The following is a 6,470-nucleotide window of genomic DNA, read 5'->3' as shown; positions in this document are numbered from 1 at the left end:
CATCCTTGTAGATTACTTCCTAACCACGTGGCAGAAAACTCATATTTACTTCTGCACTTATCCTTCTGTTCCCGTACACTTACTTTTCTCATTTGGAACAACCCCAACAGGAAAGACACCATGGGACAATTTGGGTCTTTCTGATTACAGATCCTAACTCTGCTGGCACTGCCCAGTGTGGCACTGAAGATAGCCAGGCTGGCTCAGAGCCTCTGCGAGCCACAGTAACAGCACAGAGAGGGAAAGATCAGGTGAGATTAAAGCCAACCTGTTACTATTCTACCACTGTATATGCACATCATGGTTTAATAGCAATGAAGTCTGTGCACTACACATCTATACACAATAGGAAACATAAAGCAGGTTTTTGTACAGCAATGACAAACTGTCTTGTTAATTAACACCTTGTGCACGCACAGAGACCAGCTGCCCTGTCCACAGTGCAGAAAGTGGCTCACATCCTGCAAGCAATCACATCTGTGTGGTGCTACAGCTGGATGAACCAAGATTTTAATGGGTGATTTAGTGTGGATGCACTCTTGGGGATTCTGACCCTCCCGCTAGGCTTCTTCTGGAAGATGTATCTGGGAGAGGAATGAGGTAACAACCCAAAATACTCACCAGCTGCTAGGTGAACTGACTACATAACATTTAGTACAACAATTTGTAATATTCTATGAAAACTAGTTGCCTCCTTAGGAAATATGTTATTTCCGTATTATTTTCTAAGATTCAATGACAATAAGGACCAGAGTCCTTACTAGTTACTTTAGGTAACTGATGTAAGGCAGATACGAAGCAGTTGCAATGTATCACCAGCGAGGCCACTTTTCTCTGGAAGTTTCTCTTCTATTTGAGTTGTTTAAGCCTTTCCAAGTCTTAAAGAGCTTTAGTTCTTCTTTGACAAGAGCAAAATATTGAAGGGAAGTAACGGAGATAAAAAAGTAATGCGAAAATAATGTAGAAACGTTCCACTTGATTATTTGCAGTATTTGTGCCAAAAACTGCAGCCAAATGAAAGGCTGCAGAAAGTATCCATGCTATCATAAGCATGATATTTTGTGTCTGTGTCCAATAGTCTTCATTCTTCTTATTTTGAGAACTTTCAGTGAATGTTCATTCAAGTTGCAAATTAATTTTTCAATATTCTATCTCTGAAAACAAGGAAATGTTTTCCCATTTTCGTCTGCCATCTAGTGTTAAGAGGCAGAATACCTGGGTTCTGCATCTGCCAAGCTTAAAGTACTTGGGAGCACTACACAGCTTCTGCCTATGGCATACTATGTTGATGAAAATAGAAACCAGCATTTTCCCTAAGGCTTAATTGACGCTGTTAGATTAAAGCAATTATCTCAGATACCATTATTGGGAGAATACTACGCTACCAATGTATGCTAATTTGTCACAGTGCTTTGAAATACTTGGGTTTTTCTAATTTGTTTAAGGCTCCTAGATGACAGTGCAGGATACCATCCATAATCAATCTGGCAAGTAAAAATAAAAACTCTACTTGTATATACTCAAATGCTATTCCTATAATACCTTTGTATCAAATGTACAGAGTAAGTATATGCAAAACTAATTTCTCAGAATTAATGTCTCACCCCTGGAAGTTGCTCTATTTGGGTTTAACTCATCAGAGCTGAAGTCACTAAACTCTGCAAATGGAATAGCAATAAAGAGTAAGGCTTAATTTTTTAAGGAATTCCAGAATTAATTAATTTCAGTATATTTGCACCACCATTCATAGTGAAGGACGGTGTAAGAAAATAGAAAACTTTCATATTTCACAGATCAAGAAAGAGGATCCTAGAAAGACAAATTTTGGAACAATTATGTCTGGTAAATATCCAATTTTTATCAAACTGCCTCATAATGCATTATGACTTTCTCTCCAAGTAGCAGTCCAAGACAAACATAAAAATATGAATGTTAATTAATGGCATTTAAAAGTATAGCATGCATATAAATGAACAGTTAACTCACTTGTGGTGTGGGCATTACAATACTTTGGATATAACATGACAAAAAGCACATACACCAAAGAACTCTCTTTCATTAAAGTAGGAAGATTTGCCACAATTTTTGATTTGTAACTTGATTTACAAAAACATGTATGAATAAGTACACTGAGCAAACATTGGGAAAGCCTTTGATTTTTATTAAATTAAGATACAGGGATAGCGCTCATTAAAATCAAACTACTTTCAGTGTTGTCCTAGACTGTAAACTATCACATTTAAAGAGACCACTATGACAGTCCCTGGGTGCTGTGTATGCAACCTAATAGATATCAGCAAAAATCCCATCAATCATCACAACAAATTCTCGCTTGAGACTTCCCATGGAAAGTATTGAAATGAAAGTATTTTTAAAATGTTAATGTACATCCTATTAAAATTAAAATATATCTCAAAATGTGATAAATGGGATCATTCCCATACTATGTGAAAACAACTGTAATTGGGGTCAGCCACCCTCTGAATACTGCAGGTGAATTAATTTCTCTTATCTAAAAAGTAGGTGTTTATTCAAATGAAATGAATCAGCTCACCTTTGACTATTAAGAGAGCCTACAAAACTAGCCTAGCTGAAGTGCCTATCTTTAAAAAAAATAAATTTGAGATAATTTCTTTTTAATGTCATGACCACAACAAAGAGAAGGCTAAATTGGCAAAATATTTGAGAAAGGGTGGATGCAGAATCTGTGCCTAGGAATACATAAATTTATCTTTTACTGTCCAGTGTTTTCTAGTTCTTTCAGAGAGTTGCGTGGTTGTTTTAAGCTGATGAATCATGGGCCTCTGAATGTGTCAGATCAGACAGGTCTGTTCTTCCTCGGGGAGAGCAATGCGGTAAGAACGCGTGGGTTTGCGATTAGACCTGAAATGTGAAATTCTTGAATCTTTTCCTTAGCAATGGTATGAATTGACATACCCTTGTACATATCGCAGTGGTGAGATGAAGGCCTGAGCAGGGACAGAAGAGAATTTTACAATGAGATTATGGGAGAAAGTGTGACTGTTTAGGAAGAAGATACGTGCAGTGAAAATGGAACATCTGCCACCTACCTAAAATACCCTGTTGGCCAGTCAAAGAGAGGCAGGATGTTTCCTGGCACCGTGAAGCTTAACGTGGCCAACTTCCTTCCTACTGAAGTTGTAGGTCTTGTTTTGCCTAATCCTTCACTGTGGTAAGAATGCAAGTTACCCTGCTTAAAAGCCAGCTCAGACTGTGGCTTCAGATGGGCTGCTGCTCCTTAAGTCATCTGATGAGATCCAATTCAGTTCACCACACTGGCAAGCAGACAAGAGTCCTGGGGCTTGCACAAGGGCAGACTCAGCTGGGGGAAGCTGCTTAAGCTAACACTGCTTCCAGAGTCTAAAACGTATCAGTTCTGTGCTGCTCTCGTAACAGTAAGTGGCCTTTACCTAAAGAAACATCAAACAACGGGCAGCAAAACCTCCCTCCTGAGCTGCATCTGGAACTTGGGGCAGATGCTTTCAGACTGTTTCAGCTATTACATTTTAAAATTAAATTGAATTAAAATAAAAAACTTAGCCATATATAATGAAAAACTCACAATAAATTAAAGAATAGCACACGTCTTAAAAAGATTTGTCTGAAGTAAACCATCATTAGATAACACAGCCAGATGAGTAGTCATCTACAGACAAGGTGGAGCAGACCGTGCCTGCAGAACAGGTCACTAATCCAGAAGGCAGCAACTTGGAAAGCTTTTAGGAGGGAACAGATGAGCACCTGGGTGTGAACCACCACTGTTCTGTGCCAGAAGGATCCTAGGTAATAAATATATGGTTCACAAGCTATTTGTGGCCACTGAGTACTTCACTGAGGAAGCGATGCTGGAATGCTGCCTTCAAGTCTTGCCTTGATACTCTTTAAAGAGTGCAAAAACTTGATTGTGTTGGGTTTACACGGCAAGGTTTTAGTAGCAGGGGAGCTGCACGGTGGCTTCTGTGAAAAGACATCAGAAGCGGGCCCCATATTGTACAAAGCCAACAGCAGCCGGCTCCAAGATGGTCCTGCTGTTGGCCAAATCTGAGCCCATCAGTGACACTGGTAGCACCCCTGTGATAACCTATCTATCTAAGAAAGGGTAAAAACTGCTGCACAACAGCAGCTGGGAAGGAAGAGTGAGAATCTGTGAAAGGAACTGCACTGCAGACACCCAGGTCAGTGAAGGATGGGGAGGAAGTGCTCCAGGAGCCTAACAGAGAATCCCCTGCAGCCCGTGGTGAAGACCATGGTGAGGCAGGCTGTACCCCTGCAGCCCATGGAGGACACCACACCAGAGCGGGTGGGTGCCTAAAGGAGGCTGTGACCCTGTGGAGAGCCTGTGCTAGGGCAGGCTCCTGGCAGAACCTGTGGACCAAGGAGCCCATGCTGGAGCAGGTTTGCTGACGGGACTTGTGACCCCATGGGGGACTCACACTGGAGCAGTCTGTTCCTGAAGGCTGCAACCCGTGGAAGGGACCCATGCTAGAGCAGTTCTTGAAGAACTGCAGCCCGTGAGAAGGACATTGGCAGTGTTTATAGAGGACTGCCTCCTGTGGGAAGGACCCCACGATGGAGCAGGGGAAGAGTGCAAGAAGGAAGGAACAGCAGAGACAACACGTGATGAACTGACCACAAACCTCATTGCCTGTCCCCCTGAGGCGCTCAGGGGCAGGAGGTGGAGAAAACCAGGAGGGAAGTTGAGCCCAGAAAGAAGGAAGGGGTAGGGGAAAGGTGTTTTAAGATTTTGGGGTTTTGTTTGTTTTTTTTTTCCTCATTACCCTACTCTAATTTGATTGGTAATAAATTATTTCCCCAAGCGGAGTCTGTTCTTTGTCCATGATGGTACTTGGTAAGTGATCTCCTGGTCCTTATCTTGACTTATGATCTCTCCATCGTATTTCCCCTGTCCTGTGGGTGGAGGGGGAGTGACAGAGAAGCTCCATGGGCACCTGGCGACCAGCCAAGGTCAACCCACCACATTGACAGAGAGTGAAAAAAGAACCACAAATTATTCAATTAATATTCATAAAATATTCAAGAGCTGGAGAATGTCTTGCATTGGGAGATGTAGAAAGTTCAATCTATTCAATTTATAAAAAATACGTGATAATAATGCAATGGATATTAATTTTCCTTTGGGGAAGAAAATAGCAGGTAAGAGAATTAATTTTACTTTTTAATTTGTGAGAAAGAACAGAGGCAGATGACTGGAGTCTGAAAACACAAACAAAACATTATCTTCCAAACATTCAAGGCAAGGCGTTCTGGTGTCCACTAAGGCACGCGGCGCAGTCACCATCCTTCGCAATCACCCTAAGTTTTGGCAATTTAATGAAAATTGTCTTTCAGAGAGGCCACATGGGCAGGAAGCTTACAGGCCTGCTGCTGCTTCTGCTCTTAAGTCTGGCTGGGGAGTACCAAGGTCTGTGTCCTTGTGGCCAAGGTGGCCAATGATCTCCTGGGGTGCACTATAAAGTGGCCAGCAGGTTGAGGGAGGTCCTGCTGGGCTCCCCAGTTCAAGAGAAAGAACTACTGGAAAGAGTCCAGGGGAGGACTACAAAGATGATAAAACAATGGAGCACCTCTCTTATGAGGACAGGCTGAGAGACCTGGGTCTGTTTAGCCTGGAGAAGACTGAGAGAGGATCTATCACTACTTCTAAATATCTAAAGGGAGAGTGTCATGAGGAGGTGACAGACTCCTTTCAGTAGAGCCTGGCAACAGGACAACAGGCAACGGGCACAAACTGGAACACAGGAAATTCCATCTCAACACGAGGGAAAACTTCTTTATTTTGAGGGTGGTAGAGCACTGGCACAGGCTGCCCAGAGAGGTTGTGGCATCTCCTCTGGAGATATTCAAATCACACCTCAATTCATTCCTGTCCAACCTGCTCTAGGAGGACCTGCTTTGGCAGGGGGGTTGGACTAGATGATCTCCAGAGGTCCCTTCCAGCCCCTGCCATTCTGTGATTCTGCGACGGTGCCACTCAAACCTGTCAAACCTACGAAAAACAGTATTTGTGATCTTCCTCTGAGTATTAAGCAGGAAATAGAATCATAGAATCGTTTTGGTTGGCAGAGACCTTTAAGATCATCGAGTCCAAGCATTAACCTAGTGCTGCCAAGCCCATCACTAAACTGTGTCAGCACCACACCTACAGGTCTTCCCAATTCCTCCAGGGATGGCGACTCAACCACTTCCCTGGGCAGCCTGTCCCAGTGCTCGACAACCGTTTCGGTGAAGCCATTTTCCCCTCACAAACGCGGGGGAACAGGCCCGCGGCGCCACGCACCGACCGGCCGCGGGGTAACTAGGCCGGGTAGGTGCCCCGCTCCTCCTCCTCCTCCTCCTCACCGCCGGGGGGAGGCGGCACCAAGGGCCGGGCGGCGGCAGCACCCTGCAGGCCCCGCTCCGCCCTCGCCCACCGGCCACCCCAGCCCCGCTCC

Source organism: Calidris pugnax, unplaced genomic scaffold, assembly GCF_001431845.1.
Source record: "Calidris pugnax isolate Ruff unplaced genomic scaffold, ASM143184v1 scaffold44, whole genome shotgun sequence".
NCBI classification, from domain to species: domain Eukaryota; kingdom Metazoa; phylum Chordata; class Aves; order Charadriiformes; family Scolopacidae; genus Calidris; species Calidris pugnax.
The sequence above is the reverse complement of the archived record's forward strand: the minus strand, read 5'-3'. Positions refer to the sequence as shown.